Source organism: Globicephala melas, chromosome 19 (genome assembly GCF_963455315.2).
Source record: "Globicephala melas chromosome 19, mGloMel1.2, whole genome shotgun sequence".
Classification (NCBI taxonomy): Eukaryota; Metazoa; Chordata; class Mammalia; order Artiodactyla; family Delphinidae; genus Globicephala; species Globicephala melas.
In genome coordinates, this window is record NC_083332.1 from 20,938,139 (window position 1) to 20,964,984 (window position 26,846).

At 42.9% G+C, this 26,846-nt stretch overlaps 1 long non-coding RNA gene across 1 annotated transcript in view; it reads left to right on the forward strand.

Annotated features, from left to right (window-relative positions):
- Positions 1–26,348, forward strand: part of LOC132593904 (uncharacterized) — a 277,139-nt gene extending 250,791 nt beyond the window's left edge. Inside the window, exons 2-4 of the long non-coding RNA XR_009559942.1 lie at positions 5–218; positions 24,860–24,988; positions 26,267–26,348. This is a non-coding gene — a long non-coding RNA (uncharacterized lncRNA). The remainder of the gene's footprint in view (positions 1–4; positions 219–24,859; positions 24,989–26,266) is intronic.
- Positions 26,349–26,846: the final 498 nt, after the last annotated feature.

The following is a 26,846-nucleotide window of genomic DNA, read 5'->3' on the forward strand; positions in this document are numbered from 1 at the left end:
TTAGGTACGCGGGCCTCTCACTGTTGTGGCCTCTCCCGTTGCGGAGCACAGGCTCTGGACGCGCAGGCCCAGCGGCCATGGCTCACGGGCCCAGCCGCTCCGTGGCATGTGAGATCTTCCCGGACTGCGGCACGAACCCGTGTCCCCTGCATCGGCAGGCAGACTCTCAACCACTGCGCCACCAGGGAAGCCCAACACAAAGCATTTTTAAAGGCCAGGTGAGGAGGCGTGTCCCAGGGTAAGTGATCAGCTCATGCCCAATTCTCTGACTGGTTGATGGTGATGAATCCTTAGGGGCTAGTAGTTAATTTCTCCCATTTGGTGGTTGGTTTTTAGCATCTGAAAACTCAGGAAATAAGCATCAGATACTATTATCTAGGTACTTACTTAAGAGAGGGGCTAAAGTAGGGGATATGGGGGAGGGGTCTGTCCCAAGAAGGCCCCATAGGATCCTGCTCAGTTATAACTACATGTTCACATTCTTTCAATCATTAATTCTTGAGCCAGGCTTTTGTGACTCAGGGGAAGCCTGGGAGACTACAGCTGTTCTACAAACTAGAGGTAGGCAGATGATGTGGGGGGAGGGATCTGTCCTATGAAGGGCCCAATAGTGTCCTGCTGGGTTACAAAATGTTAGATATTATTCTCTCATTCCTCTTCTTTTCCAACCTGAGAAAACGTGTTAGAGAAGAAAGGGCATTGGAAATATATATGGAAACCTTCAAAATATTCCTACAAGGGTTGCCAGATAAAATGTAGGACTCCCAGATAAATCTGAATTTCAGATAATGACAAATAATATGAAATTAAGATTTAAATGAACATCCTACATTTTTAGCTGCTAAATTTGGCAACTCTAGTTCCTACCCTTTGACCCTAAAATTTCACTTCTGGGACTATATTCTAAGTAAACAATTTTAAATAAGATAAGTATTATGCAAGGAAGGTTTCCTTGGAGTTTTTTGAAAATAAATGTTGAAAAATTAGGAACAAACAGTACACACAATAGTAGGAAAATGATTAAGTAAATTAGGATATATCTACTTGATTAAACATGGTATCATAAAAATGTTTCTGAAGAATATACAGATAGGGGAATGCTTATGTTAAGAGAAAAAAATTGGGGAATAAAATTACATAAAAAAGTGTTTATAACTAAAAATTATCCTTAAATATAGAAAAAAATGGACAGGAAAATTGGTAAAATGTTAATAGTGGTTGTACTGGATGGTAAAATTATGGCGTTTTTTTCTTTCTACTTATATACATACCCCCAAATTTTCTGTAATGAGCAAGAAATACTTTAGTTCCAAAAGCTGCTTTTCTATATTTGTGACTTGGCGGAGGAAGACAGTGGCTCAGTGCCAGGACCCTTGGGTTCTCATGCTGGTGTACACTGGTGGTGTTGCCCAGAGAGAGTGACTTCAAGTTTTGCAGCCTCAGTTTTCTCATCCGTTAAATGAGAGAAATGGGCACACCAGCCCATATAGCCCCAAATTGCTCTATGATTCTCTTATTCTTCTGTCTCTTTTTTTTTTGTTTTCTCTTTGCTCCTTTCTTCTTTCTCTTAACTTCCCCCTCCTTTCCTTTTTCCTTTGTCTCTTGTCTTTCCCGTTCTCTGACCTGCCTCAATGTCAAAACTCTTAACACGAAAACATCAAACAACAGCAAAATTCCAACCAGCCTATAAAACAGACAGGATTTTTTTCCTCCTGGAATAACTTTCTGGAATTCAAGGAAAGCATGGCTTCAGGAATGGCATGATCAGGACACTGTATTTCCCTGAAGTTCTCTCTGGGCCCTTCTCTGTTGGCTTTGTCCCTGAGTTAGTGCCACCTCAGTGGTTCCCATGATGCTGGGTTTCTTGCCTGTACACCACCCAGTCCTGATGGTGAGAATGTTTCTGTCTCTACATTCCAGAAGAGCCCTGAGATTTGTTTTGATTAATAGGCCTAGTTCACATGCTACCTCTGAACTAACGACCAGGACTGGGGAGTGAAATGTCTGTATTTCTTTAAGCCACTCAAGGCTCAATCTGGAATTGTGGGTGCGGTCACTAGCTGCAGTGTTAGCAAGTGGACAGAAAAAGAATTCTGGGTTGACACCTGTCAAATGCTCACTGCATCAACTGGCAGGTGTCTTGAAGGGTCAGCCAATCTCCCAGCACAATGCTAGGCTCTGGGATCACTTGGGGAGAGACCAGATAACCACCCTCTTCAGTGGCACTTCTGCTCAGCGGCCCAGAGCAAATGTTGAAGCACAGGATGGGAGAAGGCAGAGTTTAGGCCATTACTGTGTTCTTGAATCACATTTGGGTCTATGTGTCTGGACTCTCTGGGCAGACAGAGACTGGCATTGTCTGACTGGCTTTGTGTGGTTCTAGCATGATGGACTGGACTGTAAATGAATAGGGGTAAGTGTGGGTGCAAAGAACACTTCCTTCCTCTCCTCACACTTGAGCTGCACTGCCCTGTTCTTAAGGCTGCACACTCAGAAAAGGGCCATGTTCTTTCCCCCTCCCCTTCCTTTATTCTTCCGTCTCTCTAATTTATAAAGTTCTTCTTAAAAAACAGTCCACGTTTCCCCACTGAGACTTTGCCTAATGAAGTATTTTATAGAATTCTATATTTTAAAAAGAATGAGGGGGACTTCCCTGGTGGCGCAGTGGTTGAGAGTCTGCCTGCCGATGCAGGGGACACGGGTTTGTGCCCCAGTCTGGGAAGATCCCACATGCCACGGAGTTGCTGGGCCCGTGAGCCATGGCCGCTGAGCCTGTGTGTCCGGAGCCTGTGCTCCGCAACGGGAGAGGCCGCAGCAGTGAGAGGCCCGCGTACTGCAAAAAAAAAAAAAAAAAAAAAAAAAGGAGGTTGAATGTTTATTAAATTAATTTTTGCTTTAATGTATTTCCTCAATATTTCAAACTGTGGATACAACTGTTTCTGCAAATGACTTTTTCCAAGACTCCTGATTTATTTTTAATTGCCTCTGTCCCTCAGTTTAGTTCCAAGCTACACGTATTATTTCTATTTGTTTAGTAGTTAAAGCCTAGAGATATCACAGGTAAAGTTTTCCCCCTTTGGTGAGGTGAGGCTGTGACTCAGAAGGGTGAGGACATACCCATCTTGAATAGGAGGGACAAAGCACAAGTTACTTTCCTGTGGCTTCCAGAATTGAAATACAAATAACATTTTTTCCCATTTGTAAAACATTCTTCAATATAGAAAACCTGTCTACGTGTACTATCTCCAGTGCTCCGCATTATGGTAAGGTTTCCCACCACAATTTATAAGTTCACTAAATCAGGTATTATTCCCATTTTTAAGGCTAAAAGACTTGCTAAATGGAAGGCCTAAATAGACCTTCTTTCTCCAACGAAGACATACAGATGGCCAACAAGCATATGAAAAGATGCTCAACATCACTAATCATTAGAGAAATGCAAATCAAAACTACCATGAGGTATCACCTTACACTGGTCGGAATAGTCATCATTAAAAAATCCACAAATAAATGCTGGAGAGGGTGTGGAGAAAAGGGAACCCTCCTACACTGTTGGTGGGAATGTAAATTGGTATAGCCACTATGGGAAACAGTATGAACGGTTCCTCAAAAAACTAAAATAGAGTTTCCATATGATCCAGCAATCCCACTCCTGGTTATATACCCAGACAGAACTATCAATATAATTCCAAAAGATACATGCACCCCTATGTTCATAGCAGCACTATTCACAATAGCGAAGAGATGGAAACAACCTAAATGTCCATCAACAGATGAGTGGATAAAGATGATGTGGTACATATATACAATGGAATACTACTCAGCCATAAAAAAGAATGAAATAATGTCATTTGCAGCAACATGGATGGACATAGAGATTCTCATACTAAGTGAAGTAAGTCAGAAAGAGAAAGACCAATACCATATGTATGACACAAATGAACTTATCTACAAAACAGAAACAAACAGACATAGAGAACAGAGTTGTGGTTGCCAAGGAGGAGGAGGATTGGGGGAGGGAAGGATTGGGATTTGGGGATTAGCAGATGCAAACTATTATATACAGAATGGATAAAAAACAAGGTCCTACTGTATAGCACAGGGAACTGTATTTAATATCCTATGATAAACTAAAATGGAAAAAATATGAAAAAGAATGTATATATAACTGAATCACTTTGCTGTACAGCAGAAATTAACACAACATTGTGAATCAACTATACTTCAATAAAATAAATTTTAAAAAAAGAAATGCAAAAAAAAATACTTGCTAAATGTTTCACAAGTGGCAGGAACACCAGTGGCGTATACATTTCTGATAAAGATAAGTATTTTAAAGATAAGTATTTTTGCACTATGTTACTCTAAGAAAAAAAGTCCAACCCCTAAATGTTTTTGTCTTAAATATTTGTGCTTTTTAAAGAAAATATTTATACAGAAATAATTTGTATATCCATTGTGAAAAAAAGGAAAACACAGAGAAGGGGTGTGTGTGTGTGTGTGTGTGTGTGGGTGTGTGTGTGTGTGTGTGTGTACTCTTGTATACACATTCACTCATAAACCTCCATCTGGAGGTGACCACTGCTTGGAAGGCCAGGAGGGCTTGAGCTAGATTGTGCGGTGAGTCCTGCCCTGCTGGAGCTTCATCTCGCTCAGGACCTTACACTCCCCTACCCACCTCCCTCACTACCATCTTTAAGCCCAGTGTCTGCAGGGTGGACACGTCTGTTGTCACTGCCTGTCCAGCACTCATTACCTTTTTTTTTTTTTTTTTTTGCGGTACGCGGACCTCTCACTGTTGTGGCCTCTCCCGTTGCGGAGCACAGGCTCCGGACACGCAGGCTCAGCGGCCATGGCTCACGGGCCTAGCCGCTCCGCGGCATGTGGGATCCTCCCGGACCGGGGCACGAACCCGCGTCCCCTGTATCAGCAGGCGAACTCTCAACCACTGCGCCACCAGAGAAGCCCTAACATAGTTTATTTTTAAAATATATTTTTAAAAGGAGAAAATATTAAATATGGTCTTTTATATTTACTTACATACCTACTATTTCCAGAATATCTATTTCTTCAGCTTAAGGAACTTTCTTTAGTATTTCTTATAGTGCAGGTCTGTGGGTGACAATTTATCACAGTTTTTGTTTTCCAAAAATGTCTTTATTTTACCTTCACTTTTGAAGAATATTTTCCTCTGGATGTAATATCCTTGGTTGGCAGTTCTTTTCTCCTTTTTGTACTTGAGTTATGTTGTTCCTATTTCCTTTGGCTTCCATTGTTTATGATAAGAAATGAGATATTATTCTTACTGTTTTTCCCCAGTATGTTACCTATCAGTTTTGCTGACTGCCTTCAAGATTTTCTTTCTTTGGCTTTCATAGCTTTGAATACGCTATGTCTAGGAGAGTTTTTTTTAGTTCTATTATATTTGGGGTTCATTGAGTTCTTGGAACTGTATGTTAATACTTTCAACCAAAATTAAGAATTTTGGGGGCCATTATTTTTTTAAATATTTTCTTTCTTTATTTATTTTAGTCTTACCATTCTAGGATTCAAATAACATATATGTTGGACCGCAAACTGCTATTGTCTCACACATCTCTGAGGTTCTTTTCATTTTCTTCAATCTTTTTTTCTATATACCTCAGATTGAGTAACTTCTATTGATCTAGCTTCAAGTTTACTGATTACTTTCTCTCATTTAAATTTTGCTATTAAGCCTTATTCAGTGGATTTTTAATTTTAGTTATCATGTTTTTTAGCTCTAGAATTTCCTTTTTTATTGTCTCAATTTATATGTTAAGATTAATTTTCTGTTCATTTATTCCATATTTCTCTTTAATTTTTTTAATATATTTTAAACTATTTCCTTAGATGTATAATAGCTGCTTTGAAGTCTTTATCTGCTGAGTCAAACATCTGAGTTCACACGAAGTCACTTTCTTTTTTCTTTGTTTTAAAATAAAAATTGTTTATCTCTAAGGTGTACAACATGATGTTTAATATACATATACATAGTGAAATGATCACTACAGTCAAGCTAATTATCATCTTATCTCACCGGATCAGTTTCTATTTCCTGCTTTTTCTTCCTTTTTTTTTCTCCAATGTCTTTTTTTTTTTTTTTTTTTTTCGGTACGCGGGCCTCTCACTGTTGTGGCCTCTCCCGCTGCGGAGCACAGGCTCCGGATGCACAGGCTTAGCGGCCATGGCTCACGGGCCCAGCTGCTCCGCGGCATGTGGGATCTTCCCGGACCGGGGCACGAACCCGTGTCCCCTGCATCAGCAGGCGGACTCTCAACCACTGCGCCACCAGAGAGAAGCCCTCTCCAATGTCTTTTAAGTTTTAAATGAAAACTATACATTGCAGATAAATTTTAGTGAATATAGTTCTGTCTTCTTTTGGATTCTTTCCCATACTTTAAATATTGTTTTGTTTAAATTATTTTATCAAGTTTTGTTGTTGTTTCCTGTGGGAGGGCTCATGTGACTATTTCAGTCCCTTGTCATTACTCAAAGTAGTTCCTAGACTTTAAAAAAAATCTCCTGAGAATAGTCTATTGTCCATTCAGGTTTGAAACCAAGAAACCAATGTACGACTTTGCCTCAGTGAAAAACTGACTTTATTCTTACTCTATTCTTGTTCCACATGCTGTAGAATTAAGTCAAGATTTCTCTACCAGTGGAGTTTGAATAAAAGAATGCTGGCAGCTTTGGTGAAAGGATTTGTAAAGTTTCCCTCAATTACAAAAGGCACCTTTGTAAGTTGGAGATCTGGGGCTCAGAGCTTGAAAGGATCTCCTAGAACTAGGGACAGTTAGGCCCAGGGATACTGGCAGCCCTGTTTTCAATCAGATGCAGCGGATCACCCTTGCCCCAGGAGGGGAGTCTTGAGGACTTAGTCTTTGCTGTCTTCAAAACTGTTAAAGATGACATACTCTCAGCCCTGCTTCTTCTTCATAAGACAGCTTCTTGGGTGAGGCTGCGCTCTCTGAGGCTCACTTAGATGTATGTGGAGTCATGTGCATTCTCTGTCTTAGCTTAAAGCAGACACTGTGGCATCACTACCAAGAGTCTGGATAGCTACTCATTCCTTTCTTTACTCAGCCAACACTTCCTGAGTTTCTGCTCTGTGACAGAATCTAGCCAAAGTCTGTGGATGAGGGAACGAATGAATCACAGTCACTGTCCTTGAAGGCACTCATTCACTGCAGACCACAGAAACAGTATGTTGTGAATGTTTGTGATGTTTTAACATAGAAACATGTTTTGTTTGGTTTGAAAGGCAGTAGCAGGATGAATCGGAGAGGATTCTAGTCCCAGGAAGCTGTCTGGGTTTGCCTTTCGGCCTGGTTACTGACCATGACCTTGGAAAAGTCATTTAACCTCTCTGTACCTTGTTTCCTAGGAGTAATCATAGTAACTACTTCAAGGAGCTGTTAAACAGGTAAATGAGTTAATGTAAGTGTAGCTCTCAGCCAGTGCTTGACAAATAGTGCATGCCATACAAGTGTCATTTTCTTCCCTTTCTTTGTTGGACTAGGTGTTTGCAATATAAAATGTTCTCCCACTCCCTGGGAGGATATAGTAAGTAAGCTACCTTTGCTTTCCCATTGCTAATAATTAGGCTCAAGGGATAACGAGGCATTAATGTTCATTGTGAAAGAAAAAAGGAGAATAGGATTTGAAGCAATGGTAGAAAGAAGGACTAAAGTATCTCTCAGGAAAGCAGAGAGGAAGAAAAGTTCTCCTAAGACAAAAAAGACAATGGATAATGAGAGAGGAGGGGTATTACTGGAGAGAGTGGAGTGTTAAGGCTTCTGCACAAATTGTCTAAGAAGGACACTTACTAGGAAATGCCAGGCTCTCTGATCTGGTACAGATCTGCAAGAGACCTCATGTGAGTTCCTGAGAATGGCAAGGCAGCTGATTTCTCCACAGACCACCCAGCTGAGAACTTGCCCTGAGACTGCACCAAATTTTCTGTGTGTGTTCTCTGGTTTGGAAGTCAGTACTGCATAGAGATAACTACTTCATGTTGTCAGTATCCAGCACCTTGCCCTTTGGTCACCCGGCAAGGGTGATACCCACACCTGTCCCAGGACTCCATCTGTCCCAGATTATTTTCTTATGTGATACCCCACTCCCTTCACAAAGCTCCAGGACACTGTGAACCCAGGAGAAGGATGCCCCTGCCTATCCTTGGTGGGATGGTGCTGAGCTTGAACTTGAGGACCCCTACCACTGGGACAGTTTTTACTGGCCTCTCCTTAGACTCAAGGACTCATGTTGAGTCCTTGTTCCAGGTAGATCACTGTGCCCCGGTGATGACACTCCTTCAGGTGAAGCTTCTCGTAGCAACCTGGAGAGGTGGGTGTTGCTCCCATTATAGGGAGGAGAAGCAGAAGCTCAGAGTGTTGAAGGCCTTGTCTTGCTGCCAGTAGGGAGATGAACCCAGGAAGTTTGGCTACAGGGCTTGTACATTTAACCATTATGCTTTTCGCCTGCAATGGAAGGACTCAGTATAGGTTTTCCAAAGCAATTCAGACTTTGTATTTTGCTTTGTTTTTAAATGTTGATTCAAAGCTGCAGCTACGACCCAGCATGACGTCAGACATACTCATAATTTACCTGAATACCTAGAGATGCCTGACTGAGCTACCCAGGGGCACAAGTGTGCAGTCTGGGCAGTTTTTTTTTCCCAGGGCTGGGGGGTGGGAATGGAGGGAAGAAAGGAACCAGTCCAATAGTATTACCCTGGAGTCCCCAGTGGCACCTAGGGACGCTGTTAAACCTACTTGAGAGGAGCCGGCTCCAAGAATGCACAGTCTGACTTGGGCCTTCAGGCCACAGGTGTGGGATTGAGGCCAGTAGTTGGGATGTGACCTGCCTGATGAGCTATTGGCAGATCTAGGCCTGCAACATAGGTCTCTGTTCATCCATGCATGCATGCATCCATCCGATGGATTCTCATTGAGTTACTATGTGCCAGGCACTGTCTTAGAAGCTACGGATTCAGGGACTTCCCTGGTGGTCCAGTGGTTAAGACCCTGTGCTTCCACTGCAAGGGGCATGGGTTCGATCGCTGGTCAGGGAACTAAGATCCCACATGCTGCAGCATGGCCAAAAAAATAAAAATTTTAAAAAATTAAAAAAAGAAGCTAGGGATTCAGCAGGAGACAAGCCAGACACTGTGACTGTCCTCATGAAGTTGATGTTTGGGAGAAAAACCAACCCAGAGCTATGTCCCCAGTATCCTTCACCTGTCATTTCTTCTATAAATGTTATTTCCTGTAAGCAGGACCAGGGCTCATACCTCTCCCACTTCTGATGTAGTGAGAGCTGTGTCATGGTGAAGAGAGCCCAGGCTTGGTGAGCAAAGATAACAATATCTCCCATGTAGGGTTGTCATGAGGACCAGAAACACTCAACTCATATGGTTGGACCAGCTACTACGTGCTGGGCCCTGAGGCATTCGTGATGAGCAACACACACATGGACGTACCCCCTTGGAGCACAACTTACTGAGAGGTAGGGATGAACAGTGCCTGGCATCCAGTAGTGCTCCACACACGTGGGCTCTTTTCTATCACACTGGGCAGATTCCGCTGGCAGCTGCTCCAAGAGACCTGAATGGCTGCCTTTTCTTGGCTGAGAATGAGTGGCCTTTGCCATTCTGGCATTTGCTGCTGACGATATTCACATAGGGGTCTCTCCTCTGCTCTGCCTGACTTTTCTTTTCTTTTTTTTTAATAGATCTTTATTGGATTATAATTTCTTCACAATACTGTGTTAGTTTCTGTTGTACAACAAAGTGAATCAGCCATATGCATACATATATCCCCCTATCCCCTCCCTCTTGAGCCTCCCTCCCATGCTTCCTATCCCACCCCTCTAGGTCATCGCAAAGCACTGACCTGATCTCCCCGTGCTATGCTGCTGCTTCCCACTAGCTATCTATTTTACATTCGGTAGTGTGTATATGTTGATGCCACTCTCTCACTTCGCCCCAGCTTCCCCCTCCCCACCCCATGTCCTCAAGTCCATTCTCTATGTCTATGTCTTTATTCCTGTCCTGCCCCTAGGTTCGTCAGAACCATTTTCTTCCCATATATATGTGTGTGTGTGTGTGTGTGTGTGTGTGTGTGTGTGTGTGTGTGTGTGTGTGTGTGTTAGCATACAGTATTTGTTTTTCTCTTTCTGACTTACTTCACTCTGTATGACAGACTCTAGGTCCATCCACTTCACTACAAATAGCTCAGTTTCATTTCTTTTTATGGCTAATATTCCATTGTATATGCCTGACTTTTAAGGGATCACATTACATCAGTTTCACTTGGTCTGCTTTCCTCAGGTGGGCAGCTGAGAGCCTCGGCAAGGTAGAGGAGACTGCAGACAACCCTTGAGCCACTTGGACTGGGTTTTCCAAAGTTATTGACCTTAAACTACTTTTTACATTGAGACCCAGTATGTTTGTGTGCATGTATAACTAAAACTGAAAGTATTTATGAAACAATAGTTACCATTGCTACAAGTGATGCATTCATATTTTATTTACTATTCTCTTCTATTTTATTTTTTAAAATGGTGGTTGATCCCCACAGAATTGATCTTATAACCTAATGATGGGTCATCACTCACAGTTTGAAAAATACTTCCCTACTAGTTGGTATGCCTGCTGGCCCATTCTTTCCCCTTCCTTGTCCTCTTTTCCCCTTTCGCTTTATCTCTGTTCTCCCAATCTTGACCTCAGCTGCCCCATCCAACCTCCAGAGTGAAGGCATGAATGACTGACCAGTGACACATCTCAATGGAAGACAGTGTCTAGAAGGTTTTGGTGGGTGTGGGGCAGCAGTAACCACATAACAGCAGGGTGCGGAGCTGAAACTCAGAGGTCTTGACAAAGAGCAGAGTTGGTCAGAGGGCAAGAAGCCAGGAAGAAAACTGGCTGTGGTATAACAGCAGGCCCTGGAGAAGCAGCACAGGGACCTGCTTGGCCTCAGCAGTGAGACTGAGGCAGGAGGCCGGGAGCCCTCTGAAAGCAGGTGCATGAAGCAGTCAATAGAAATCAGGGTCGCTGTAGCCTCTCCTGTTTGACTGCGGGCTTCTCACTGACGTGGGCCCCCAGTCCAGGTGATGACTTGAAACAAACAGGAGCTCAGGATAGTCTTAAAATAATGAATAATGGTAAGTCAGAATCTTCTTTTTCATATCATTTGCTCATTTATTAGGTTGTCTTTTTCTTTTTTTTCTTTTCCATTATAGTTTATTACAGGATACTGAATATAGTTCCCTGTGCTATACAGTAGGACTTTGTTGTTTATCCATCCTATATATAATAGTTTGCATCTGCTAATCCCAAACTCCTAATGCAACCCTCCCCTGCCCCCTCCTCCTTGGCAACCACAAGTTCATTTTCTATGTCTGTGAGTCTGTTTCTGTTTCATATATAAGCTCATTTATGTCATATTTTATTTTATTTTATTTTATTTATTTATTTTTTTGGCCACGCAGCATGACATGCAGAATCTTAATTCCCCGACCAGGGATTGAACCCGTGTCCCCTGCAGTGGAAGCGTGGAGTCTCAACCACTGGACTGCCAGGGAAGTCTCTCATTTGTGTCATATTTTAGATTCCACATGTAAGTGATATCATGGTATTTGTCTTTCTGGTAAGTCAGAATCTTTACCTCTGAAACTTCTACCCATTGATCATTCATTTATTCATTCATATTCCAGCTCTGGGCCAGGCCCAGCACTGAGATTTGGGAATTAGAGAAGGATAAGACTGTCCCAGGCCTGAGGGCTTTGCATTCTGAGGGGGAACCGACAGAGGCACAGATCACAGAGAGCTGTGGACTCCCCAGAGGCTCCCAAGGGAGGCCCTTCCCAATTTGTTGTTCTCACCTTCACTTGTTCATTAGACAAATACCTGTGTAACACCTGCTATATGCCAGGCTGCTATACGTACAGCAGAGAACAAGACAAAGTTGACAACGTTGAGGGTCTTCCTTCAAGGAGCTTATCTTCTGGGCAGGAAGCAGGCAATGGCAAGGAACTGTCCACAGTGGGTTGGGTGTCTGTGATATGGCAGGCAGGGTGCTCTAAGTGCCCCTGATCTTACTGCCCTCCCCTCACAGAATTTCCTTATACCACACTGTCTCTGGGTGGGTTACCAGGATGCTGTCTTATCCAAGCCCCAAATCTCCACCCTGTCACTCAAACCTCACCTCCATTTTCACTGGCTGTGGCCTCTCCACAGACCTCCACAAGCACCTTCCACACCCTGTGGGGTCAAGAGCAGATTGGGCTGCCCAGCCCAGGCCAGGGAGATCAGGGACAGATTGAAGTTTGGTGTCATCTGTGGCTTTCAATTCTAAAAACAGCTAATTTCCCATTTATATTAAATATGAAGTTATTCAAAGATGGAGGGAGAGCCAACCTAAATTATAACTGACACAGTTATTGATTCTTCCCAGCCATGCCCATTCATCAAAGTTGCTCCCTTTGGGCATGGACAGCCGGGCTCACTCATGAGTTTATGAATGGTGGTGGTGGTAGTTGGAGTAGCTATGGAACTCTGGACAGCTTTATTTACTCATGATTATTTCTTTCTGGTTCAGGGAACCTCACTGGGGGACCTTGATCAAAGTCCTTTTAGAAAGGGTGGGACGAAGTAGAAGGAATGACTGTAGACACCTCTTTCAATAAGTGGTAGAGAAATAGCAGCCATTACTAGAGAGAGATTGGACTCAATGGAGGTTTGTGTCCCCCCCAACCCCACAGCTTTATTGAGATATAATTGATAAACAAAATTGTATATAGTTAAAGTATACACTGTGATAATTTGATACATGTATACTTTTGGTGAGTATGTTTAAGATCTACTCTCTCAGCAAATTTCAAGTATACAATTCAGATTATTAACTATAGTCAACATGTATGTTAGATCCTCAGCTCAGAACTGATTCAGCTTATAAATGGAAGTGTGTACCCTTTGACCAACAGCTCCCCATTTCCCCCACACCCCAGCCCCCGGCAACTACCATTCTACTCCCTGTTTCTGAGTTCAGTTTTTTTTTATTTTATTTTTTAGATTGCACATGTAAATGATACCATATAGTATTTATCTGTCTGGCTTATTTCACTTAGCATAATGCCCTCCACATTTATCCATGTTGCTGCAAATGACAGGATTTCCTTCTTTTTTATGGCTAAATAATATTAAGTAAATATAAAATAATATTTATATATATGTATATATAACAAATCTTCTTTATCCATTCATCCATTGACAAGACACTTAGGTTGTTTCCAAATCTTGGCAATGAACATGGGAGTGCAGATATCTCTGAGTTTACTGATTTTGCTTCCTTAAGCTATATTCCCAAAAGTGAGTTGCTGGATCCTATGGTAGTTCTCTTTTCATATTTTGAGGAACCTCCATACTGTTTTCCATAATGGTTCTACACATCCACCAACAGTATACAAGGGTTCCCTTTTCTGCACAACCTTGCTAATATTTGTTATCCCTTGTCTCTTTGATAATAGCCATCTTAAAATGTATGAGGTGATATTTCATTGTGGTTTTGATTTACACTTCTCTGATTATTATAATGTTGAGGACTTTTCCATGTACCTATTGGCCATTTGGATATCTTCACTGGAAAATATCTGTTTAGGTCCTCTGCCCATTTTTTAATTCCATTATTTGGGGTTCTGTGTTATTGAGTTGTAAGAATTCCATATATTTTTGGATATTAATCCCCTATTAGATAAATGTTTTGTGAATATCTTCTCCCATCCCTTTTCATTCTACTGAGTGTTTCTTTCCTGTGCAGAACCCTTTTAGTCTGATATGGTTCCACTTGTCTATTTTGCTTTTGTTTTTGTTGCCTTTGCTTTTTGTGTCATATCTAAAATATCATTGCCAATATCAATATCAAGGAGCTTTTTTCTTATGTTTTATTCTCAGAGTTTTATGGATTTCAGGTCTTACACTTAAGTCTTTAATCCATTTTGAGTTAATTTTTGTGAGTGGTATAAGATAAGGGTCCAATTTCATTCTTTTCTATGTGAATATCCAGTTTTCTCAATACCATTTTTTGAAGAGACTATCCTTTCCCTATTGAGAATTCTTGGCTCTCTTGTGAAATATTAGTTTATATGTGGGTTTATTAGTACAGTATATATATTTTTATATGTTATATTAGAAATATTACTATATTGTTGGTTTATTTCTGGGCACTTGACTCTGTTCCATTAGTCAATTGATTGACAATACCATACTGTTTTGATTATTACAGCTTTTTAATATAGTTTGAAACCAGGAAGTGTAATGCCTCCACCTTCCCCCACACACACATTCAGGACTCTTTGGCTATTAGGAGTATTCTGTGCTTACATATGAATTTTAGGATTATTTTTTCTATTTCTGTGAAAAAAATGGAATTTTGATAGGTATTACATTGAATCTATAGATGGCTTTAGGTAGTTATGGACATTTTAACAATATTAACACTTCTGATCCATGAACATTGGATATCTTTGTATTTATTTGTGTCTTCGTCAATTTCTTTCATCAAAGTCTTGTATGTTTCAATGTAAAGATCTTTCACTTCCTTGGTTAAATTTATTCCTAAGTATTTTATTGTTTTTGATGCTATGGTAAATGGAATTGTTTTCTTTATTTCTCTTTCAGATAGTTCATTGCTAGTGTATAGCGATACAACTGATTTTTGTATGTTGATTTTGTATCCTGAATCTTTACTGAATTTGTTGATTAGTTCTAACATTTTTTGGTGGAGTCTTTAGAAATTTCTGTATGTAAGATCATATTATCTGCAAACAGAGAAAATTTCACATCTTCCTTTCCAATTTGGATGCCTTTTCTTTCTTTCTCTTGCTCTGTCTAGGACTTCCAGTACTGTGTTGAATAGGAGTGGTGAGAGTGGGCTTCCTTATCTTGTTCCTGATCTTAGAAAAAATGTTTTCAACCTTTCACTGTTGAGTAGGATGTTAACTGTGGGCAAGTCATATATGGCCTTTATCATGCTGAGGTATGTTCCTTCTATACATAGGTTGCTGAGAGTTTTTAATCATAAAATGATGTTGAATTCTGTCAAATGGCTTTTCTGCCTCTATTGTGATGATCATATGATTTTTATTTTTCATTCTATTAATGAGGGTATCACGTTTATTGATTTCTATGTGTTGAACCATCTTTGCATCCCAGGGATAAATCCCACTTGATCATGGTGATGATCCTTTCAGTGTGCTGTTTAATTTGGTTTGCTAGTATTTTGTTGAGAATTTTTGCATCTATATTCATCAGGGATAATGGTCTGTATTTTTCTTTTCTTGAAGTGTGCTTATCTGGCCTTAGTATCAGGGTAATGTTGGCCTCATAAGATGAGTTTGAGAGTGTACCTTCCTCTTCAGTTTTTTGGAAGAGTTTGACAAGAATTGGCATTAATTATTCTTTAAGTGTTTGGTAGAATTCTCCAGTGAAACCATCTTGTCCAGGGATTTCTGTGTTGGGAGGTTTTAGATTATGTATTCAATCTCTTTACTCATTATTGGTCTGTTCAGGTTTTCTGTTCCTTCATGATTCAGACTTGACAGGTTGTATGTTTTTAGGAGTTTATCCATTTTTTCTAGGTTATCCTGAACTTTTTTTTATTTTTAAAGATGACATGTTAGAGCATATATGCATGGGGGTAGTATGGCCAAAGGTAGAGGGAGAAACTGATGAGGCAGAAAGAGGAAGTGAGAGGAAATGGGACCCTTTGACTGCACAGAGATATATCAACTTTATTAGCAGGAGAGAAAGCAGAGTATGAGTGCAAATAAAAGGAGGTTGGTGGATTTGTTGTAGGGAAGATCAGGGGGTTTGCATCATGCTATTACTATAGTGGGCCTCTTTTGATACCATTTCACATCCTCTCAGCCCCACCCCTTGTTTCAGCAGTTGATGTAGAGCAGAGTTTCATGCTGGCTCTGACCACCATTGCATGGAAACAATCTAACAATGCCTCACCCAGCTGTATCTCTTGTTCGTGCACCAGGATTCCTCTAATCTTGAGATGTTAGATACCTAGGAATATGCTCGACAGCTGTGCATATTAAATCCAGATATTCCGAGAAGTTACTGCCTGTGGGGCCACACTTGATCTATGGGAAATGCAAGCCAATGAATAAATGCTTTCCTCTTTTATCCTCTATGTTGACAGCTCTGAGGCACATTTGATAAGGCTCCTTATCCCTACAATAGGGACCCACTCAATGCATCTTTGTATTTTTCTTCCTTCCTTATTTCACTCCCTTCTCCCTCATTCTAGATCCCTGGGATCTTATTCTCAACTCAAGGACCTGCACACAAATGTCTGTTTAGGCTCTGCTCTTGGGGGAATTTAGGCTGATGATGCCCTGCCTGACCACTTTTCTGTTCTCATTTTGTGCTTGATCGCTAAAGCCCACCACCCTGGCCTTCTTGTAAAGCCTATAATATGCCAACATGATTCCCATCTCAAGCCCTTTGAACATACTCTGAATCCCTGCCCTAGTTCTTCCTGTACCACCTCATCTGGTCTCTGCTTACATGCCATCATCAGAGAAACCCTTGCTGATCATCCAATGTGAGCAGACCTCACTCCCACCAGCTCTCCCTCCCATTTCCCTATTTATTTTTCAATAGCACCTACCATGCTCTGAAATGCTCTTCCTTTTGTGAATTGTCTGTGGGTGATTGGTTTACTCTCCAGAATCCTGCCTCCCTGGACTTAACAGTGCCTGGGGTCACCCCCTGGTCCATGGAGGTGCAGTCCCGTCCTCTCATAAAATGTCCCTTGCAGCTATAAGAGACAGGCAGGTAACACAAACATTTCAAATAGGTCCAGTATAAGGTGACAAATGACAACCAGCACTTAACCTTTGTTGCTGGAGGCCAACAGGAACTGGTGGGGACCATGCGGAAGCCCTAGAGTTCAGGCCTGTCTAAAGAGGGGCCTCCACACAGCTCCTTGTGGTTGCCACTTAGGAATGCAGCTAATACTTCTCAACTTTCTGGTTTATCAAGATATAGCGATACCTGGTTGTGTGTGTGTGAAATCTCCAAATTTTAAAATATTTGCTAACAATTCCATTTTCAACACTTTCTGGGCCAAAGAAACCCAGAGCCCATGACCTGCCCCAGATTTGGCAGGGTTGGGGCTGGATTTGGCCTTCCTGGCTCACCTTGATTGTCCCATGCTCACTCACAGGCAAGGCAATGAGAGTTGGATGGCCTAAGCTGTAGATGTTTCTTCACCAGAATCAGAAACAGAGACCCACCAAGTACTAACAGAAACAAGAGGAGAAGGGCCCTGCTGGGGTGTGGAAGGGAAGAAAACTGGACTGATTAACTTTACAACATTTGCAAATACATAAATCCAAGATGCCAAAGAAGTAGAATATATCGCCTTTAGATAAGGTACCACAAACCTGTCTTGGATAATTAACATTTTTAAGAAGCATGCATGTTCAGCACTTATTATCCAGAAAGGTATAACATAGCAAGAATAAGCTATAAATAAAAGAGATGGAAAGCACAGTTGCATTTTCCCAAGTCATTATGGTGGGTTATAGCTAATTAATTCATAATGACGCTGAATTCATACTGTGTTATTTGTGTTCATGCAAATTACCTTTTAACTCACATTAAAAGATGAACACGTTGAGCCAGTTGAACTTTCAAAAAAGCAAACATTAATAGAAGACAAAATAATAATGGTGGGACTTCCCTGGTGGCACAGTGGTTAAGAATCTGCCTGCCAATGCAGGGGACACGAGTTCGAGCCCTGGTCCGGGAAGATCCCACATGCTGCGGAGCAACTAAGCTTGTGTGCCACAACTACTGAGCCTGCGCCCTAGAGCCCGCGAGCCACATCTACTGAGCCCACGTGCCTAGAGCCTGTGCTCCGCAACGAGAGAAGCCACTGCAATGAGAAACCTGCGCACCGCAAGGAAGAGTAGCCCCTGCTCACTGCAACTAAAGAAAGTCTGTGCGCAGCAACAAAGACCCAACGCAGCCATAAATAAATAAATAAATAAATCTTAAAAATTAAAAAAATAATAATGGTTATGTTTGGTTATTCATGTTGCTATAGGTAAAATTATTATGTCAACATTTCCATTTGAAACTTTTATTTTCAACAATTTATAACTCAGTCATAAAAAATAAATTATTCTGTGCTGTGCTAGTGTTGTGGTACTAGTGGGAAAGGATTATTTTTTCTCTTCCATGTTTAAAAATAGTTTTACTTAACATGTTGATAAATTAAAATTTCCCCAGGTTTAGAAAATGGCTTTTAGTGCCTGGGGTGGGTGGTGCCAGGCCATTGCCAGGGACGGTTGCTCTCTGAGCTGGCTATTCCAGGGGTCCACCTTGGGGTGATTCCCACTCTGTTGGAGGCGGGGTGTTTCTTCTCACTGCCACAAACCTGTTATTATTTTTACCTGCCCGGTAGTCTGAGACCCTTTCCTCTCTGAGGTAACCCTCTTCTGCCTTCCCTTTCCTTTCCAAGGCTCAGGAGACATGCACTCATTTTTACCTGTTCATTCATTCAATATGTATTCACTGAACATAGTGTGACAAGCCATATATTGTTGTGGGAACACCATGGTGAACAGAGAAGATATGGTAAAATTGAGGAACCACTGGAATTCCTGATATTAAATTGTGGTGTTGCTTTTATTTTGGATCATGAAGGAGGGCAGGCCAGAGTCCATATTTTTAAATGTCCAGTTATTTTAAATGTCCTAATCTGGCCATCGCAGACACCATTAGTTGCCCACAGTAGTGAACAAAATAGATTATAAATGCGAAGGCAAAGAAATAAGCATTGTCATTTCAGATGGTGATGAGTACAACCAAGAAATAAAAAGGATGGAGTGACTGAGTGTGACAAGGGGTGTGGAGGGTGAGAAGACCAGTTTAAACTGGGTACTGATGGAAGACTTCAAGTGGTGGTGGCATTTAACCTGAGAATAATGTGACAAAAAGGGCCTAGCTGTGTGAAGACCTGAGGAGTGAAGTGTATCAGGCAGAGGGACAGCTGGAGCAAAGGCCCTGAGGCTGGAGTGAGTTTGGATGTTAGAGGACAGCAAGGTGCCCAGGAAAGCTGGAGCACCAAGGACAGGGGCGGACGAGCAGGAGGAGGTAAGTCAGAGCGGTGAGCGGGGCCTGGAAGTGCAGGGGAAGAAGCTGAACCAGACTTCTCAGCCACTTCCCTCTTTGTCCATAGGATTCCTTCCTATCCTCTTGTCCTCATGCAGTTGAAACGGCAAGTGAAATTTACCTTTTATCACTTTCCAATGGTAGTTAGATTTATTTATTTATATTTTTATAAAAATAATAATATAGTAATAAAAACTCAATGTAAACAAATCAGATAATATAGAAAAAATAAGAGAAAGTTTAAAATATATAAATATAATATAAAATATACAATGTATTATATATAAGTATATGATTATATATATTACATATAATATAAAAATATGAAAAAATTCCCCCATCCAAAGGTGATAACTAACATTTGATGTGCACCTTGCTAGACATTTTTGATTCACAAAAATGGACATTTACAGACACATACCCACCCACACACATTTAACAAAAACCTGGCTACGTACATCCTGATTTATATGCTGCTTTTTTCACTTAACACACTGAATATAATTTACCATGTCATTGAACATAGATCAATTGTGTAACTTTTTTTTTCATTTTTTCTTTTACTTTTGGCTGCGTTGGGTCTTCGTTGCTACACACGGGCTTTCTCTAGTTGCAGTGAGCAGGGGCTACTCTTCGTTGCAGTGTGTGGGCTTCTCATTGCGGTGGCTTCCCTTGTTGTGGAGCATGGGCTCTAGGTACACGGGCTTCAGTAGTTGTGGCACGTGGGCTCAGTAGTTGTGGCTCACAGGCTCAGTAGTTGTGGCTCGCAGGCTCTAGAGAGCAGGCTCAGTAGTTGTGGCACACGGGCTTAGTTGCTCTGCAGCATGTGGGGTCTTCCCAGACCAGGGCTCGAACCCGTGTCCCCTGCATTGGCAGGCAGATTCTTAACCACTGCACCACCAGGGAAGCCCCAATGATGTAACTTTTAAAGCCACTTTATAAATGTACCCCAGTCTAATCAATTCTGCATTAAGTCTAGGGATACTTTTTCATTGCTATAAACAACACCTCAACAATACCGTTACATATCATGCACATGCAGGGTCACATTCCTGCAAACAGGAGTGGGTGGGGCAAAGTCTTCAGGTTGTGAGTGCAATTGTAGAGCCCCACCCACGGAGGATCTGAGGGTCCAGGGACAGGCCTCCCAGAGAGGCGACGGAGCTGCCCTCACTCCCCAAGTGGGCAGAGCTCCACGGCCATGTCTTCTGGTGTCACCAGCAAGTCAGGCCAGGTTCTTTTAGGATCTGGGTTTTCTTTTCACAAAAGTGCTGGGAAAAGGTTAGTGTCTGGCAGAGTATTTGGCCTCACCATGTTACAGGGAAAGGCGGTAGAGAGCCCCAGCTGGGGCCTGGGTGGAGGGAACATAAGATCTGATCTCCAGAACCACACCCCACTCCTGGGAAGAGGTCTATGAGAGCACCTGTCTCTTCCAGGGCAAACCAGGAATACTTCTTGCTTCAGAAGCTGACAGGGGAACCAGTGTTCCCTGGACAGAGGCCTCTGTCCAGTGCTTGGCTGCCAGGCATGTTTCCTCCACCCCGTCGGCAATTAGACGCACTGGCCTCAGAGCCTGCCATATCTTCGCATAAGAGTTCCCATGTGGTCTCTCTTGCCCTCCTTCCCTTCCCTGTTGCTCCCACCCTTGGGCACCTTGGGGCTCCCTCTTCCCCCAGGTGTCAGGTTCTGTCTCCAATCATTGTAATCACTGGCTGCACTCCTCTGTCTCTGGAGCTCAAGAAAATAAGCACTTGCGACTTCCCTTCAACCAGCACAAATTTCTTGGGCTCCATCTGTGTCCATAAAGTGCCATTATAGATTGAATAGAAGGAATCTGGTCATTCTTCTGCAGCTGTGGACACAGCAATACTTCTGTGGGGGAACAAAAAAAGTGCAAGACTCTATTTGCACCCTGAGGAGCTTATTAAGTGGAGTCAGTGCAGAGGAGAATGTAAGGCTAGTGTCTTGGAACCTGGTGAGGGCATCAACCATACCTCCCCCAGGAGCCCAGAGTAGGAAAAGTGGTGGTAAAACACTAATCAGCACACAGTCAGCACTGCCAGAGGCTGAACTGGGTGAGTGCTCTCCCCTTCTTTCTGTGATATACTCACTTTTCTAACCCCCATTTTGCTTGAGAAAACTGCAGCAAGGGGACATAAACATGGAATGGGAGGTGGAGGCTGGACGTCTCCCCAGGTCTGCCTGAGCCCCCAGCGCTTCGGCTCTTGGAGCTTGTGCAGGGAGAGAAATGAGTGGGAGGACAAAGGGCCCTCCACTTGAGCATACACAGAGGTCCAGGCAGGGGGATTAGAGGAGCTCAGGCCTTTGGGTCCGTGGTTCTAGCCTTTCATCCTTCATCATTCCGTCCCTTCCAGTTCTACCATTACTAGCACTGATTATCAGTTATTTGGACTCAAATTTGACAAATCAGATTACCAAGAATTACATAATTGTAGATCAATACTATCTGAATGATCAATTCATCATCGCTTACAATTAAAACTACCAATTCTTACTACCTTTCAGTTATATTTTATTGCACAATTTCTAATTTAGATCTTTTAGGCAATTGTATTGATGCAGGTACACTTATACTTGGTAATCAAATAATCTATTAATCATCACATGTTATTATGGGATATCTGATTTAATTATCATCACCTGGATGGAGAAGGTGGTTTAATTCATCTTGGGCTTTTCTTAAGATGCTGGAGGTTTGCCATTTCATTCTGTTGTGTGGCTCTACATGGCACAGAAAGTTCTTTCTTTTGTGAAAAAGAATTGTAACAAAAATAGGTGAGTGTATTTGCAAAGCAGGTGAATGGACAAACTCAAGTGGGGCTCCAAAATCATGGAGCATGCTTAATTTTTTTCATGGAAGTTTTATAACTTATTTTTATTCCTGGTATGCTTGGAAAAGTGCTTTTAAGATTCAGGGATAAAAGGACCTTTGGAATTACAAATGGGTGCTGCCTTGATTACCTTGGAATACAAATTAAGTACCAAGCAGTTTATAATCTGCTTCCCTGTGTCCATCAATTTTGAAATAAGTACAAATAAATTTTTTTATTTAACCTATACATTTATTATTCCAGTAGCAATGCTGGACAAACTGGTCATTGGATTTAACTTCCCTTAATGTTTTCTGAGCATCAATATGAAAGGGAAATAAGACCAATTGTGTGTGCAGATCCTGCAGGGATCCTGGGTGGGCCAGAGCCTCCTTCCTGTTTTCATATTCAAGCCCTCAGAGATTCCCAGGGATGTCTTGGAGACTCAAGGAGCCTAGTACTCCCCAGGACGAAGGGGCCTCTGCTGAGTCTCTCTCTGCAAACATGGGATCCACGCAGCAGCTTCTCCTGAGTAATGGGCAAAGCTTCACAGAGGTTTTGAGTTGAGTCCAAGCTGAGTAGGTTGAACTTCATGCTTGGGAACAAGACGACCAGAAGTACAGAGCTGTGATACCACTGGGGCAGAGGGAGGAGGACAAGGGAGGAGGAAGGTTCTCTACAGGAGCATCCTCTCTGCCCTCCACAGACTGCCCAAAGTTTTTCAGAGGTGCACCCCTTCGACTTACCCCACCTCTTTGAATACTCTCTTCCCTCCAGAAAATGTGCAATTCTCCAACAAAACTGCTTATCCTAGGCCCACCTCTCCCAAGGTTCTCTCCAGTCTGCAGGGAGTAGAGAGGAAACCCTAGCATGATGGAAAAATCATGGTTGTTTGGAAGACAAAGTGGACCACGTGTCAAGTGCTCCCATGTGGGAACATGTTTGCTCACTTTCCACACTGTGTTCCCCCGGAGTCACTGCAGAGCTCCAAACAAGCAGATGGGCAATGGGACGGCACTATCTCCTTGCTGCTTCCCCGCTTACTGGCTCTCATGGCTCCCATTCCTGGAGAAAGCAAGCCCAAGCTTCTTAAGGCAGTGTGCAATGCTCTTCACGGTGAGGCGCTAGGGTAGGCAGAATTCTAAGATGGCTCCCAAGATTTCCACCCCTGGTGTTAAATTCCCTGTACAGAGCCCTCCCCTTGGGTGTGGGTGGGCCTGACCTAATCAGTGGAGCCCATGTCAAAGAAGGTCTAGAGGTCAGAGACAAGAAGTCAGAGAGATCCGAGGAGGGAAATTCTCCTCTTGGGATTGAAGGAACTGCTGCTGTGCCGCGGAGAGGGCCGCACGGCAGGAAACTGCAGTGGCCTCCAGTTGCTAATGGCCTCAGTCCTACAACTACAGGGTTCTGGGTTCTGCCAACACTCTGTGAGCCTGGAAGAGGACTCTGGACCTCAGGTGAGATCCAGACACCTTGATTGCACCTGGTGGGAACCTAAGCAGAGGGCCCAAGTGAGCACCGCCCAGACTCCTGCCCCATTGAAACAGAAAGGTAATAAACGGGCATTATTTGAGTGGCTAAGTCTGTGGTATTTGTTACACAGTAGAAGAAAAATAAAGGCCCCAATCTCCACATCCAAAAGCCTCTCCTTTCCCACCTAGTTTCTATTCTGCCCACTCGCAACCACCCTCACTCTGGGCATGAGATGCCCTCTGCCTTCCCCCTTCCCACAGAAGCAGAGCCCAAGACAACAAGCAGAAAACAAGTCGCTTGTCTGGGAGGTGGAGAGAACACCAACAGAGGAGGGAGGAAGTGAGATGAGGAGGGAAGGCATCCAGGAAGCGGGGTGTGGTCATGCAGTTACCACACCATGAGAGCTGGGAGGCGGGGCTAAGGGGGTGGGGGTAAATCCTGCTGGGGAACACTGGGGGGCAGTGTAGAACACACCCTCAGAGGCACCCTTCCAACGGAAGGCAGTGAGGGGCTGTCAGTCATTGTTGGAGGGCTGGGGTGGGCTGGGCTTGTTTTTCTCTTGCAGTTCTGGCTTGCAGGGAGAGCCTTTGGGCTGAGAGCGTCAGGGGCTGGCACCTGAAGGTCCGAGAAGGGCATACAGGCAGGACCACAGAAGCACCTGCTGCACCTGCTCTTCTACCTTCTGCTGTCCCCTTGCATCTTCGTGGCCAGGCTCACACCCCCTCTCTCAGGGAAGCACTCTCTGAGTCTTCCTGCTTCATCGTGGAGCCTCTGCTCCTTTACCACTCGGTCTTGGTCTGGCATTTTCTCATAGTGTGTCACACACCTGGGCACACAACATGGCTGTCTCCCCTGCAAGCCACAGGGTCCCTCCAGGTCAGGGCCTGGCACCTATTAGGTTCTCAGCATTTATTTGGTGGATACATGAAGCATATTTTTCTGGACGTATATCTTTCCCTTAATATGGTTGAACTGAGTGATCTCTGCAATCCCTTCGACGCTTTCCCACCATTTCGGTACTCCCTTCCCCTAGTCCTGCTTTCTTATCTCCATAGAACCATCTGGCATATTATATATGTTTATTTGTTGTTTATTTTCCCCAGTAGAATGTAAGGTCCTAAAGGACACATTTATTTATTTTGTTCACTGCTGTATTGCCAGCAATGGGCACACAGCACTGCCTGGCATATAGAAGTCACTGGATAAAATCTTTTGAATGAATGAATGAATAATACTCCAAGGGTCCTTAATTACAATAATAGTAAGTTACTGAGCAGTGTGCAAGCCGTATTTCATCTTGACAACAAACCTCTGAAATAGGTATTCTTACTTCCATTCTCAGATGAGGAAACTGGGGCTCAGAGAGGTTCAGTAACTTGTCCAAGAGACTCAGGCAGCAAGTGGAGGAATTGGGACCAAACCTTGGCAGTCTGACTCAGGAGCCCGGAATCTTTGCTAGTATTCTACACAGGTGAGTTCAATTAACCCAACACATTTTTCAGGGGGCACTAATACAATCAGGGTGTAAAAATCGGGGAGTATTTGGTGCCACTGCAGCAGCTTGCTTGGCAAGAGATGGACGTGTGCCTGATAGGGAAACTGATATGGTTTTCAACAAAGCCTGAAAATTAACCATATTTAATGAACGTGACTAATGTGTTAAAGGAATGAGCGATTAAAATATTACCATGTCGGAACTTCTCCTCCCTGGCTAATTTCTTCTCCTCCCTAGGGTTACCATCTTTCAGAGAGGTAGGGGCACAAAATTATGGAAACAGATTTTATGGAACAGAAATGCATTTTAAATGGCTTAAATCGGGGACAGGCTGTGCAGTTCTCTAGTGGCTGTCAGTCTTCATGTCTCACTGCTCAAGCGAGAGATGTGGGCTGAGAGGAGAGGCTGAAACTGACACAGCGACTGGAGCTGGAAATGGGGAGCCAGGCATTTTCCAGAGTAATGGTGTGGAAACAGGAGACGGGGGGGGGGGGGGGGGGCGGGCACTGAAGCAGGGAGGCTGATTGCCTTGCAATTAGGCACAAGGTGAGATGAAAGTGGCTGAGGAGGCATGTCCCCTGAGGCAGGGCCAAAGGCATCTCGCTGGCTTTGCACATTATCCGGGATCATATACGGAATTGCTGTGTTACGAATGTGTCTGAGGACAATCTTTGGAGGATCCTAGCACAGTCTCCTTAGAACACACTCCCCTCTCTGGCTCCAAACACACACCCATTGCCTAGATGGAAGGATCAAAACTGTAGGGAACAAGTTTTTCAGAATAAATCTCACAGACTTGGGACTGGGAGAGCACACTGCTCATTGGCAAACTACTACTATTGGCAACAGATCAGGTTTGTTCATGGAACTGTGTGAACCTGAGGTCTCCCACTCAGAGGCCTCAGCAGAAAGCTGCCCAGTGTAACTGAACCAAGTGAGCAGGATGGGAAAGAACCCAGATCAGCAATTGAGGACTTACCCAGACTTTTTCTACATGAGGATCCAGGCCTAATGTGGTTAGATGTTCCAGTTTTTAGAGAAAAGACAAACGTGTGTGTGTGTGTGTGTGTGTGTGTGTGTGTGTGTGTATTAGTTTCCTATTGCTGCTGTAGCAAATTACCACAAATTCAGCAGCTTAAAACAACACAAATTTATTTTTTTACGATTCTGGAAGTCAAAAATCGAAAGTGGGTCTGTAGACCTGTGTTACTTCTGGAGACTTTAGGGGAGAATCTGTTTCCTTGCCTTTTCCAGCTTCTAGAGACTGCCCACATTCCCTGGCTCCAGGCCCCATTCCTGCATCTTCAAAGTCAGTGGCATACATCTTCTGCCCTCTCTTATCTCCTGCTTTTCTCTGGTAAGAATCATGTGACTACATTGGGCCCAAGCAGACAATTCAGGTAATTTCCCCATCTCAAGATCCTTAATCACATCTGCAAAGTCCCTTTGCCAAATAAGGTATGTTCCTAGGTTCCAGGGATTAGGACACAGGCATCTTTAGGGGGCCATTATTCTGTCTACAACACTATGTATGTGGGACTATTCACAATTTGTAAATGCTAGCAAATAATTTTGAGGTTTATATTACTGAGTATGCCATACCAGTAGTTCTCTGGGCAGAACTGACTGAGTCAGGAGAGAGTGTGTCTCCAGTCTATGACCTCTGACCTCTGATTTAAACAAACCATCCATTTGTTAAAAGGGAGGCTTTGTGTCATGCCTCCTCCTGCCTTATTCTTTTTTTTTTTTCTTTAGTGTTCAGAAAGTTTTACATAATGAGTTTGGAGATGAGACTATACCTGTGAAACCATCACCACAATCTATGCCATAAACA